At 46.5% G+C, this 14621-nt stretch overlaps 1 long non-coding RNA gene across 1 annotated transcript in view; it reads right to left on the bottom strand.

The window, feature by feature from the left end:
• LOC142491038 (uncharacterized) overlaps positions 1-14621 on the bottom strand; it is a 54034-nt gene that overhangs the window by 21234 nt on the left and 18179 nt on the right. The gene's annotated exons all lie outside the window — the stretch shown is intronic.

Below are 14621 nucleotides of genomic sequence, written 5' to 3' on the forward strand. Positions count from 1 at the left end.
TGATTGTGCCGTGAAAAACATGTGATTTGGGGAAAAAAATAAAAAATTATGACGTCATTTAAAGGCAATGACGCCAGCCAATCAGAATGGCTGACGCTTCAATTGCCTTTAAGATGACGTCATCAAAACAAAGATGGCCGGCGACACATGACACACTCTGATTGGCTGAAGCAAAGCCTCTGTCACATGGTCTACCAGAGACAATCAGAGTTGAGATTTCGCTCCCACGCTCTGATTGGCTACCGTACCATGTGTCGCCGGCCATCTTTGTTGCCCTTATTTTCCTGCGTTCGTTAATGCTGTGAGCTGTGCTCCTCTTCTCTCCTACCTCCCTGAAGCACTACAAACTACTGAGTGGCTCAGGGCTAACTGGGGCCGAGGGGGCTGCTGGCCTAATGCACTGACCCCTGCACCATCACCTCCTTCCCCTAGCCTCTCCAGGCACCGACTAACTAACTAACGTGAGCTCCGTGACAGCTTCCTATCCCCTGCCTATGAGGATCCTCACACCATATTGGTTCCCCAGCATCACATGGGGTTCCTAAGGCTCATGGGACTTGAAGTCCCTGCTCAGAGCGTTCTCCTCATTGGTGGCAGTTTGCATGCTTCCACTGCGCATGCGCAAGCTTCCTGGCTGGCCACCGCGATGAAACCCTTACTGCGCATGCTTGCACAATCTAAGATGGCGGCGCCCTGCACCCGGAGCCGCCGGGAGTCCCTACTGCTGCTCCGCTACTGCCCAGTCTCTCCCCTGCTTACAGATAATGCGTGCCGTGCGCACACCCGCACCCGCACCTGCGCCTGCACCCGTGACCGGCCGCCCTACTCCCGACCGGGCGGTGAGTACCTGGAGAGGGTGGGGGGGCCACTGAGCAGAGGGGGACCTGGCTACATCCTCCCCCTGGTAAAAACCCCAACAACATCGCTTGTGACAGATGACTTATGTAACTATATAAAGCAGTTATATAATGAAAACAGTATAACATCATTATATCATAAAAATGCAGCAATCAAATACAATCTTACCCTTGTCAGCTCTATATCAGATTGTACATTTCATTGAACATCACAATAACAGACTGCACTTTGCTGCAAGCCCACTGCTGAGCCTCATAATGGGGTGCCCCAATTTGGTCATAGGTTACCCGGTTTGGAGGGTACCTTACTCTTTGGCTCCTACGGAGCTGTTCTTCAGCAACTCCCTCTGGGGAGTAATAGGTACAGTCCTGAGGCTCAGCCTCTTCCCTTGAGGGGAGAAATGTCTCTAAACAGTCTCTGTTTGGCACAAAGCACGGGCTCTGTGGATCCAAAGGCTGGCCTGTTGGAGCCACCTTAGTAGGCGTTGGCCTACGGGACCCTTTACCCGTAGCTCCTCCGGGAGATGCCCCTTCAGTGGAATATTCCCTTTGAGAGGGTCCTTCCATAGGAGCTTCAGGAGTTTCAGAGTTGGTGTAATTATTTACAGTCTCTTGACCAATCTCTGAGGAATTGGACTTACCGTTCAGCGGTGTGGCCAATATTTCTGCTGCCTCGTCTCCCACTTGTGCAATGGGGAGTAGATGATTACGATGCCAAACCTTTACCCGACCTTCAGTGTCTTTGATGCGATAGACCGGGAGGCCAGGCATCTGTGACTCTACCTCATATACACCATCTCTCCATCGGTCCGCCAATTTATGTTTTCCTGGGACTCCCAGATTACTAAGCAACACAGCGTCCCCAGGATGTAGCTCCCGATATTTGACTTTATGGTCGTATCGTCTTTTGTTGCCGGCATTCAGTTTAGCTGCAGACTTCTTAGCTGGTAAGCTGGTTGCAAACTGTCCTTAAGTCTTTGCACATATTTCAAATGGGTAGCATTGTGTATCCCATCCGTTGACACTCAAAGACGTACATCTACTGGCAGTCTCGCCTCTCGCCCAAACATAAGGAAGTATGTGGAGAATCCAGTTGACTTATGGCGAGTACAGTTGTACGCGTGTACCAAAGTCTCTACGTGTCGACTCCATTCAGTTTTCTGCGCACCTTTCAGGGTTCCGAGCATGTCCAACAGGGTCCTATTAAATTGTTCTGACAAAGCATCTCCTTCGGGATGGTATGGCTTCGTCCGCGATTTAGCAATATTCAGCATTTTGAGCAATTCCCGGATCAGAGTGCTCTCAAAATCTCGACCTTGGTCTGAGTGAAGCCGTAGTCAACAAAGTACTTATCCCATAGTATTTCTGCCACTGTGATGGCTTTCTGGTCTTTCATGGGGATGGCCTGAGCATACCGGGTGTAATGGTCCGTGATGACCAGCATGTTACATATTCCTCGGGTATCGGGCTCAATGCACAGAAAGTCCATACACACTAGGTCCATTGAGCCAGAACTCTTTAGGTGGCCCATGGGCGCTGCTCTTGTAGGCAAGGTCTTGCATTGTATATACCGGGATCAACGGCGGCAGTGTTGTTCTACCGCTTCTCGCATTTTGGGCCAGAAGAAGCGGTCTCTGACCAACTCAAAAGGTCTTCTCTGCACTGAGATGCCCATGTTCATCATGAAGAGACTTCAATACCATATATCTTAAGTTTTGGGGTAGAACCAGTTGTCGCCTATCAGGGTGGTCATGATATTGTACTACCCTATAGAGTAAGCAATTGTCAATTTCAAACTTGTCCACCTCACACATTAGCAACGCGATCAGGTCTCTGGGAGCACGTTTCAGTAGAGCTGGATTCTTCCTTTGAACAGCTTGCCGAATGATGCTGATTACCGGATCTCTCATTTGGTACTACACTAGTTCTTTCCATCGTGTTACCTTGTCGTGTGTTATATTCATTCCCTTTGGATCGCAGTAGGCGGCTGGGATAGCCTGCAACTGGCATCCTAAGGAATCTGTAACCCGTAGTTCTGAGAAGGCCACTTGATTGTTGACGATGGCAGCCATGCTACACATTGCTCGCATCCCTGGCCCCGGGATTTCTTCCCACTCATCATCATCTAGAGTAGCACTTAGTCCTGGTCGTCGGGATAGAGCGTCAGCTCCAATGTTCAAAGGCCCCGGCTTAAACTTCAGAGAGAATCTATAATTACATAGAGTTGCCAGCCATCGGTGCCCTGATGCATCCAATTTGGCAGAGGTATTAATGTACGTGAGGGGATTGTTATCCGTCCTTACCTCAAACGTAACACCGTAAAGATAATCATGGAGTTTTTCCGTGATCGCCCATTTGAGAGCCAGGAACTCTAGTTTGTATACAGGGTATTTCTGTTCACTGGGTGTCAGACTGCGGCTGACGTAGGCTACGAGCCGAAGACACTCGGGGTGCTTCTGATGTAAGACGGCGCCCAGTCCATTGAGACTGGCATCCACGTGCAGAACGTAGGGTTGTTCTGGATCAGCGTAGGCAAGCACCGACGCTCCTGTCATGCTTTTCTTCAAATTCAGGAAGGCATGTTCACACTCGGATGTCCACTTATCGCCAAACGGTTGACGGGCCGACATGGCTTTCCTTCCTGTATCTTCGGGATATATCTTCAAAAGATTGTTCATGGGTTTAGGTCGACTGGAGTACCCTTCCACGAAGCGACGGTAATACCCACAGAAGCCCAGGAATGATCGCAGTTCTGTGACTTTCTCGGGACGAGGCCAATTCACTACCGCTTCTACTTTTGCCGGATCGGTGGCAATTCCTTGAGCAGACACGATGTGTCCCACGTAAGACACCGAGGTGCGACAGAACCGACACTTGTCGAGCGACAACTTCAACCCTTCTTTTCCAAGAAGGTCTATCACCTTAAGCAGCCTCTTGTCGTGCTCCTCCAGGGTCTCCCCAAAGACAATGATGTCATCCAGGTAGACTAGACACTCCCAAGGGTTCATATCTCCGATAGTTTTCTCCATCAGTTGCTGGAAGGTAGCAGGTGCCCCACATATACCTTGGGGCATATGCGTAAATTGGTAGAAACCCAGGGGGCAGACGAAGGCTGTCTTTTCCTGGTCCTCTGCACTCATAGGTACCTGGTAGTACCCAGACCGTAAGTCGAGAACACTGAACCATTGGCTCCCGGTTAGAGCATTCAGAATCTCTTCAATGCGAGGAAGGTTGTATTGATCGGGTACCGTACGATTATTCAGGTTTCGATAATCGACACACAGTCTTACGGATCCGTTCTTCTTCCTTACCACCACTATGGGTGACGCATAAGGACTCTGAGACTCCGTCAAAATCCCAGCGGTCTCCATTTCTTTCAGGACGTTCCTTACATCGTCCACATCCCTAGGAGCGATGCGACGAGAGCGTTCACAGAGTGGAGTGGCGTCACTCAATCTAATGGTGTGTTGGGCACTGCGACTGCAACCCACGTCTATCTTAGTTGTGGAAAACACCGTCCTTCGTTCATTCAACTTGGCTGTCAGTCGATCCTTCCACTCAGTTGGCAGTGTCGAATCTCCGAAGTTGAAATCCAGATCGACTAACTGCTCATCCACTGCAGCGGCGATCACCTGTGGTACTGTTTCCACAGGGCTGACCGGATATATGCGGCCCAAACGTCGTCCCGCATCAATGTCCATCGGGAATGGGGAGATATTCTGAACATATACGTAGGTTCGTAGAGGAATCTTAGTCGTCCACTCTCTCACTTCGGGTATTACCCTATACCCTCTCTGAACCTCTTCCTCAGGGGTACTCTCCAGAGAGAAAAGATGGTCAGTCTCATCTCGATTGGGATAACAGCACCAGACAGCCATAAGTTGCACTCCCTCTGGTAAAATGGTCGTCAGTCCGCGTTGACAATTGTAGAGGTCCCCGTGACGCTCTAAAGCATATACCCGGTTGCACTCCTCCCATAGTACAGGGTCAAGGAGTGGATTGGCCATTGGTAATTCGTTGGTCTCTTTCAGGTATGCTCTGATTACAACTCGCACTATATCAGTATTTGTTCCCAAGATGATCAGGTACTGACACTGTCCTTGAGGCTCAGGACATACCATTGCTTCCACATGCATGGAATGTTTCTTGCCGGTGTTCAGTTGTAGTATCTCCAGTTGAACCCTCACAATCCCATCGATGGGGTAATCTTCGTTACTTAACCCCTCACCTTCATATGTTCTGCCGACCTCAGGGGACAGTGTTTGAGGTGTTGGTCATAGAATTGTCTGTATATTATGGTCACTTGGGATCCGGTGTCCAGTAGAGCAGAGGCATAGATCCCTTCTAGTACCACACGCATGATGGCAGGTGGGCCTACCTGACTGTAAGCATCCCCTGGTGGAGTTCCATCGTCGGGGCTTAGTTCAGTAGGAGCTTCGGGAGGCTTAGGGGTGGCCTCGGATATCTTGGCTTCTGTGGTCTGTACTGTATCCGGCAGATCATGGACCTAGCCGAGCTTCCTTTACTTGGAGTTTTTTTGTCTTGGTTGACTACTTCGGGGCACTCTTTGGAGAAATGGCCCTTCTGTCCACAGCCATAGCAGACAATATCCTTGGGATCAAACCCTCTTGGGTAAGTGGTGGAAGATTTCCCCGAAGTTCGACCTTTCATTGAGGGCGACTTGGGTGGCTCCTCTTCTTCTTTGACAGGTTTCTTGACCCGGCGAGCGGAGGCTCCCTGAATGTCACTTGTAAGCTGTTCTTTGACCTTGGTGGACGTATGTAGCTTGGTATAGGCTTCATGTCCCTTGACTAGCCCTAAAATGTCCATGAATGTAGGGGTAGGCCCCTTCATTAGGGAGCACCTAATCATGATCACTATGTGATGTGTGGGAATGGCCCCTCGGAGGAACAGCTTGCGCCGGTATTTGTCCATATCTGAGGCAGGAATGAGGCCGCAAGTTCGCAATTTCCAAAGTACCAGCTGAATTCGTTGAAGGAAATCTGACAGGTCTTGTTTCTCTTTCTGTCTGAGATCATAATATTTGAACCACAGCTCACTTTCCTCTTCATCTTTGCCATAGATCTGGACTAACAACTCTACCATCTGATGAGCAGAGAGATCAGGGTCTTGGTCGCGCTGTGCACTGACCATGGTGGATGCCGGGGGCCTGAGGCTTTCAGGATTCTCTGCCGTCTTACCGCTTCAGAGCAGGGCCATTCATTGATCACCTTGAGGGTGTATTCCTTCTAAGACTCGATGCCTTCTTCACCTGCAGGGACAGGAACCGTTCCTGAAAACACCTTCAGCTTCTGGTAATTCTGAGCTTGTGCTGACGTAGTTATAGCTTCCACAAGCTGCGGGAATGTCACTCCCAGCATGGAGCCGCCACTAGCTGAGGGAATTGCGGTCCCCGCTCCCATGTTAGGGGTTGGTGTGAAGCCGCTCATTAATCTGTCAGGGGCCGGTGATGTTGGTGGGCTACCAGCCCAGCTGGTGGCCCCTTGCCTTGCATAAGAAGAGAAAGTCACTCGTGGTAGGGATACGTCCGATCTGATGGGAGTACTGGTGGCCATATCTTTGCCTTCCCATCCCGCATGTTTGGTAGGGGAAGTTGCGTAACTAGAGACTGTTCCAGGGTAAATGAGAGGGCACCCTTGCGGTAAGGTCTCTGGGAGATATACTACACTGGGCTTCTATCAGGGTGTAGAGCTTGTTCTGTGGCCAGTAGTAGGGTGTTCTCTTGCTGTCAAGGTGGTAGTGCTTACTGATGAGACGGGCTCCCGCCAGACCAGGTAATATCCGTACTGCACTGCAGACAGTGAACATGGGTACATCGGCAGGTACCCCTCCTACGGTTACCACGTGTCGCAGGAGTTCTCCTAGTTTCTCGGCCCAGTCGCCCACTTGTTGTGGCGTGAGCGCAGGCATGCTGACTGATATAATACTACATGAACTACTGAGTAGGGCACCCCAGGGCTGATCTCAGCAGCGCCTACAAATGTAACGGGTGTTCCCTGTGAACACAGATGCTACTGATACTGTATTTTACCTGTGTGGCTCTCAGGAGCCTAAGCCTCCGCTTGGGCAGCCTGAGGTACATATATATATAACTCTATCTCATGGTGCAACGCCTCCACCTGAGAGGGATCTTGACAGGGCGGGAGGGGGCAGGAGGGGTCCCTCACAGGACTCAAACCAATGACACACACTTGGTATGAATAAACAAGAATAACCTTTACTGATATGCATATAATAATCTTATACTCTAAAGTCCCAATGTCATTCACTCCCACTTCTGAGTGTATACCTCTTGCCCACCACCGTGTACCCCCACACCGTGTCCGCAGTAAGCCTTGTCACGTGGTCAGCGCTGCCACTATGTGTGAGTACTCTGTAGGTGGTGCACGTGCATAACAATACCAGCCCAGTGCGACGGCACCTGGGCGTTCAAAGGATCTTCACAAAGGATCCGATGACCTCCTGGCGACGTCCGGTTCCTCCAGCGGGTTGATCGGTCAGGGCTGTCCACCCTGGGTACAGTTCCGCTCTCTCTGCAGAGTAGCTTGATTCCAAGCCTCTGGGTGGGAAGCGCAGCATCCGCTGTGTCCCTAATCTAGCACTGTAATATGCTAATGGGGCAGGGTCCCTAACCTGGGGCCTGTCCCTGAAGCACATCAAACTACTGAGTGACTCAGGGCTAACTGGGGCCTAGGGGACTGCTGGGCTAATGCACTGACCCCTTCACCCTCACCTCCTTCCCCTAGCCTCTCCTGGCACCGACTAACTAAAGTGGGCTCCGTGACAGCTTCCTAACCCCTGCCTATGAGGATCCTCACACCCTATTGGTTCCCTGGCATCACGTGGGTTCCTAAGGCTCATGGGACTTGAAGTCCCTGCTCAGAGCCTTCTACTCATTGGTGGCAGTTCGCGCGCTTCCACTGCGCATGCGTGAGCTTCCTGGCTGGCCACCGCGATGAAACCCTTACTGCGCATGCGTGCGCAATCTAAGATGGTGGCGCCCTGCACTGAGAGCCACCGTGAGTCCCTAACGCCACTCCGCTACTGCCCAGTCTCTCCCCTGCTTACTGATGATGCGCGCCGTGCGCGCACACGCACCCACGCCTGCACCCACGACCGGCCGCCCTACTCCCGACCGGGCGGTGAGTACCTGGAGAGGGGGGGGGGGGTCCGCTGAGCAGAGGTAGACCTGGCTACACATATAGATTGACAGAGAAAAAAATTGACAAGCACAACCAGATATCATTATATGAATATTTTAAAGAATAATAGCACAAAATGTTCACTTACATATAAGATGTAATGATCAATCACTTCAAGAGATGCCGTGTAGAGGTAGGTACAGTATTTGGATGACACTGTTAACATTGTCCTTGTATATAATTGGGAAAAGTTCCATTGACTTGGACCCTTGGCATCCATGTGTACACAGCTCCCTTCCTGCTTTTCCACACTCACTTCCACATTCGGTATCCACCAGACGTCTCTTCTGAAGTCACACTCTCTTGGAAAAACACTGCCACTAATGAACCCCGTGCATTTTGCTAGTGTTAGCTTAGTCAGGGGTATATCTACCTCTACACTGCATCTATTGAAGGGATAGATCGTTTAATCTTATATGTAAGTGAGCATTGTGTGCTATTATTCTTTCAATATTCATATACTGATTTGTGGTTGTGCTTGTCTATTTTTTTTATCTTGTTCTTTGCTTCCAGGATACAACAGTAGGTCTGCACTAGGCAAGAGTCATTGCTGCACTGTCTACTGTCGGTTGTTTTATATTAAATGCCACACCCTTGGTCAATGATGAATGGGCCGCTTTGCAATTTATTGCAGATGTGAGGTCAAGCTTCTTTCTGACATCTGACAAGGTTGTAAATGCATCCAGAGATACAGATTCCTGGTGCAACATGACTTAGTAAAGAAATCATGTCAAAACAAACATATTTTCTGTATTAAAAAACTGAGCTATTGACTTCCTGTAAAATATAGATATGAATAAATGTATAAATGGCTAATTGTGAAATAATAATTCTTGGCACATGTTTATCATTATATGGTGTTACCAAGCTACTGGCAAGGTCTTAGTGTTATTATTTTGTATGTTATGCAGAAATTAAATGAATAAATGATGGGAAATATGGACTTAATTATTTCAGGCGATACAAAGTTATACAATTGATCAAGTGATGAGATAACAGAAATACACGTAGATTGGCAAATTGCAAAAAGACGCACAAGCAAAACAGATGGAATTTATTGAATACAACTGCTCAATACTATACTTCTCTTGGTTTCAAAAACTCTCAAGCAACTTTGATGTGAAAATGTATAGTTACTGTACATGCAATGCTAGAAATGTCGGCACAATGTCAGGCACTGACAGATAGGGGAGTAACAAATGTTTTAGTATGCTTTATATTCTTCATTAAGAAGTGCCACCCTGTTGTACAGTAACTAAAGAGGTGTACAAAAGCTAGAAACAGAAGAGAATGAACAACAAAATCAACAAGGAGTAAGACCACACAAACTTCAGTAAAGGTTATAACAGCTGTGATAGTTTTTAATAAAAATGTATGCATGCAGTAGATAAACATACAAAGGGGCATGCTAACTTTCAGAAGTACAATAGTGACATTGGAAACAAAAATAGATAGATTTCTTTAGGCTCACATATCAATATACACATTCCCTATCAAGTAAACACATAATTATAAAACCTTTACCATTATCTAATATTGATTCACAATTTGGATGCTGTTACAACAAAAAAAGGGGCACAGCACGGCACACGCTTCTATGTAAATCTGTTCATGTAGAATGGATGATTGCAACTTATACGCTTAATTAAAATATTGTTAGCCAGCGTCAAAATGTAGGATAAAATATTGGTGAATAAGGTATGTATAGTAATTCTGAGTGTAAGTGTTTATACCTTTGAAACATGAACTTACTAGTATTTTCTGCAGGTGGGGAAATTGTAGCAGATTGAGTGGAAAGACATACAGCCACATAAAGATTGTAACCTCAAAGGTATATTCCAGGAGGCAGTGACTTCATTTTTACGCAACCTCTAAGGCCGATAAGGGGCCTCATGCAGTAAGCAGCGATAAGCCACTTATAGCCAGCTTATTGCCAAAATAGCCTACAGCAATTCAGTAAACCCCAATAAGCCGGCGATAAGAGCAAAACTCGCTGGGGTTTTTTGCAGAGAAAAAAAATCAGCAACATGCGGCGATAAGCCACTTATTGACACTTATTGACAGTTTCTCAAACTCGCTGAATTCTAGTAGCCCCGATCAGCTTATCGAGGCTGATCGCCGCTCTAGAATTGAGATTTCCTCTCCAAATCGTCCCGCCAGAAAAAGTTGGCAAGAAGGTGGTGAGAAGCTGCCGATAAGAGGCGAGACAGCACTTAGAAAAAATAATGCATTTTTCCTGCATCAGATTGATGCCGGGATACTCCGGAGCTGATATCCATTAATACCCACAGCGGAGACTCTCGGCATGAATACCATGCAATAAAAATGCATTTACAGGCAACTTCATTACCTTAGCGGCTAACCGCTAAGGCAATGAATGGGTTAACCACCAGTGCCATGCTTATTATGGGTAGCGGGGATGGGTGACGGTGGTATTTTGCTCTTGGTGAGTGTTTATGCCTTGCGGGGGAGGGTTGCGGGTGGACTTATCCCCTCCATTACCTTAGCCGTTCATACCACTAAAGTAATGAATGTGTTAACCCCTCCCGCTACCCACCAGGTAGGCCTAAACACCAATCCTTGGGGCTACTACCCCCTTCACCCACCCCCACTACCCACAGTAAACAAAAATACACACAACAGCCCCACTGCCCACCTCCTAGGCCACCAATAAACATTACAATAGTAATAAACACTAATACACAACCCACCCACACCTGTGCCCCCACATAAAACCATAATTTAGTTTTTTATATACAGGATTAATACCACAGGCCGGCGGGGGTCCCTGGGTTGTCCCTATGGGTGTCTGGAGGCCCTCGGGTGGTCCCCGTGGATCCCTGCTGGCCTGTTGTACCACTCGTGTTGTAAAAATAAATAAAGATGGTCTCCATTTCAATAAATACCCCTCCCCCCCCAAACACATTCTGTACAGTAATGTGCAAACTAACTATTATCCAGATATGGATAATAGATAATTTGCCCATTATTAAACAAAACATTAGCCAGACAGCATAAATAAAGTAAATAAAACCGTTCTACTTACCCCTGCCATTATAAAGGGCGTCCTCGTCAGCATACTGCAGGGCCATGACCTCCGTTGCCAGAAATAATACATAAAAAATACAATTTAATGGCCCCTAACCCCTTAATCACCTTAGCGGTTAATAGCCACTCTAGTAATTAGGGGTTAACCACTATACCCACCCTGTACCCATTGATTGGCATAGTAGTACATCATACCCATATAATATGGGCATGATAAGATACTATAGCAGTCAATGGTCAACCTAATCCAAAAGCATGAATGTCCAAAATACACAATAATCAAACATATACAACATATACCCCCAAAACCAAAAATTAAAACCACTATGCAACCAATCAATTACCTAAATAAAATCACTAGGAATTTAAAAAAATCATTAAAACCACTAGCCAATCAATTACATAAATCACACCACTAGCCAAACAATAGATTTAATACATAAAAGCAGTAAGCAACACAACAATTAATTAATACAACCACTAGGCAACACATAAATGAAAACCAGTAGCCAACAAAATACATCATGTAATAAATACGCTAAACAATCTGTTCCCAAAAAAATACACACGCATCACAAATCAAAACAAATGTAATCTAAACAATAAACAGAAACAGGGAATATAACAGTCAAATGAAGTAATACATTTGGCCAAAAATGTATTGGCTACCACTGTATTCACCTGTACATAATACATTAGCAGTCAATGGGCATTGAAAAACATAAAAAAACAAAAATTCCAATCAAAAAACTTGTAAAAATAAAAGTTCATACATTCAATATTTATCTTACCTTTATAAGTGTTGGCCCTCTGAATCCTGGGGAATCAGCAAGCTCTCGTAGCGTGACGACATGAAACTCAATCCAACGCCATCCATTGTGAAGATCCGGAACAGGTAACAAAATTCTTCTTTCTTTAATCTTCTATCATCTTCTTATTTCTTCATCTGTGATTATTTCTTTATTTTCTTTATTTTTATTTTCTTTATCTTCTGTCTTTATCTTCTGTCTTCATCTGTTAAACCAATAACCCCATGTTAAATCCACGATGTTGACCCGTCGGCTTCTTGAGGTCAAATGAGATGTCACAGCCTTAAATAGGGCCTGTGACATCACATTTGGGCGGCAAATGGTTCAAACACCATCTGAGTGGCTTTGAAAATCATGTGCCCTTTTTTTTTTTATGTGATGTCATGTAAAGGGACTGAAGCCAGCCAATCAGTGTGGCTGTGCTTCCTTTCCCTTTAGCATGACGTTACAAAAGCCAACAACCCCCAGGATTCGGAGGCCCAATGCTTCTAAAGTTAAGATAAATATTGAATGCAGTGTATGTACTTTTATTTTTCCAGGGTTTTTTTTGGAATTTTTGTTTTTTATGTTTTTCCTTGCCCATCATCTCATCGCCGGCTAATCGCCATGTTTGTAAATGTTGCTATCACTGGTATTCGGGCCTTTCTGCATACCGTGATAGCAACGCTGTCAAAAATGGCGAATTAAAAATCGTGGCGATTTTTTCTATTGGACTTTACTGCATGAGGCCCAAGGTCGTAGCCACATGCTTTTTAAATGTCTTTTCAAGATTTGCTCCTCTAAACTAAAGTGACCTTCATCATAATTATCCCCTTTTGTTCTACTCACTTAAAGCAATGACAAAAGATGCACAAGTTCAGTATGCTCCTTACACTTTCTATACATAAATGTCAGACGGTCTGTTCAACAGTATAAACCATACAATACAAACTATGACAACTGTGCTATAACTGAATGTTTTTATGTTCTTCTTTCACTTGGTGTAGGATAAACCAATTTGAACCCAGAGCCATATACATTTATGCTTGTTTCATTTACCTTGTGACAAATTTACTAAACCATGGTATGGACAACACTGTGTGTTATGGTTCCATGAGACATCAAGGGCTATATTTAAATAAGGCAATTTCTAAAACTGGAAAATATCTTCAAGCCCATTCAAGTCAATGGTGTCTTCCAGCACCTTAAGGTGTCTTATGGCAGAAGACTGGTACGTTTACAGTATATGGTTATGGTTACCACTGTCTTGTGGCAATATGGGCTTTGGCACCTGGAATATGCATTATGCCTAAAGTGTAGCATTACTTATTATGTGAGGACATTTTCAGCTTGTGCCGTTTTTACAAAGCAATTTTAGCAATGACGCCAGAGCCATAATATGACTTGCAGGGCACCTCCTCTTACTGTACAATGTAGAACTGCAATAACCCCCTAGACCTGCAGTGCCATTTAATAATTAATCATAAATGCTGGATTGATGTTTGATTACTATACTTCACTAGAGCATTAACTAGGATACTATAAATTGGATACTATATTTACAATAACATAAAATGATATACAGTCTGGAATAAAATAGTGTTCTTTGCCTGCTTTTGACATGTTTACTGTCAGAGGGGCTAACATTACATTGGCTTGCTATGTATTGTTTGTCTCGCTGAAAGTGAAAGGACTCAAGTGCACCGACATGAGCTCAATTTCTAGCTAGATCATTTTTGGGGTGAGGCTGACATTTACAGCACATGCTCACTAACCTTCTGAGGACCCCTGGTTGAAAAATAAATGTGTAATATCTGCTTCAATTATGCATTTTCACTTCCCATTCACACTTTAATTTGCGTATTTAATTAAGTAATAGCTTACCATTGGTCAAACTGGACATTACCCTTTAAAAACCTGCAATTCAGGATCATAATATTTGCTTCTTCACTACATATTGTGCAGGCACAGACATACAGTATAGCCATGAATATTACTATAGAAGAAGACTTCCAGAAGACATCACGGGGTAAGGGTATTATGGATGTAGCCAGGTCTCCCCAGCCTGTCAGCACCCCCCTCACCTAGCTGCCGATCGCGGGTGCCGCCGAGTCCAATGGCGGCTCCGCTCAGCGATCGCCGAGGTGAGGGCGGTCAGGTCCCGGCTCGGGGGTTGCCGGGGACGCGTGCGGCCGGTTGCCAAGGGACAGGGATCCTAGCGCTCTCGGAGCCGAGCGGGGAGGGTGTCGCCATTAGAGAGGGACTCGCGCATGCGCAGTGATCACGCATGCGCAGGAAGGACCCCAGAGCTAGGGAGAAGTCGCGCGAGCGTAGGGATAGCCCAGGAAAGGTTGAGGCAGCCCCAGATAGCTTGCGCAGGCGCAGGACAGTGGAGGAAAAGCCCGCGAAGCCCTAGCCTACCAGGGGAGGCTCTAGGCAGTGACTACGAGTCCCAGGAGCCTCTGCGCGCCCCACGTGACACCAGGGAGCCAATAGGGCTTAGGATCTCCAGGCAGGGAGAAAGATACATTTTCGCGGGTTTGAGCCACGTTAGTCAGTTGGAGCTGGGGAACTGTGAGGGAAGGAAGGGTCCGGGGAGCGAGTGCAGCTCCTGCACCCAGATAGGTACCCACACCCCAGATAGGCCTCAACTCCCCACCAGGTTAGTGGGTAATTGAATAGGGACGGCCCAAGATAGGGACGCT

This window comes from Ascaphus truei, chromosome 3, assembly GCF_040206685.1.
Source record: "Ascaphus truei isolate aAscTru1 chromosome 3, aAscTru1.hap1, whole genome shotgun sequence".
In the NCBI taxonomy this organism is placed as follows: domain Eukaryota; kingdom Metazoa; phylum Chordata; class Amphibia; order Anura; family Ascaphidae; genus Ascaphus; species Ascaphus truei.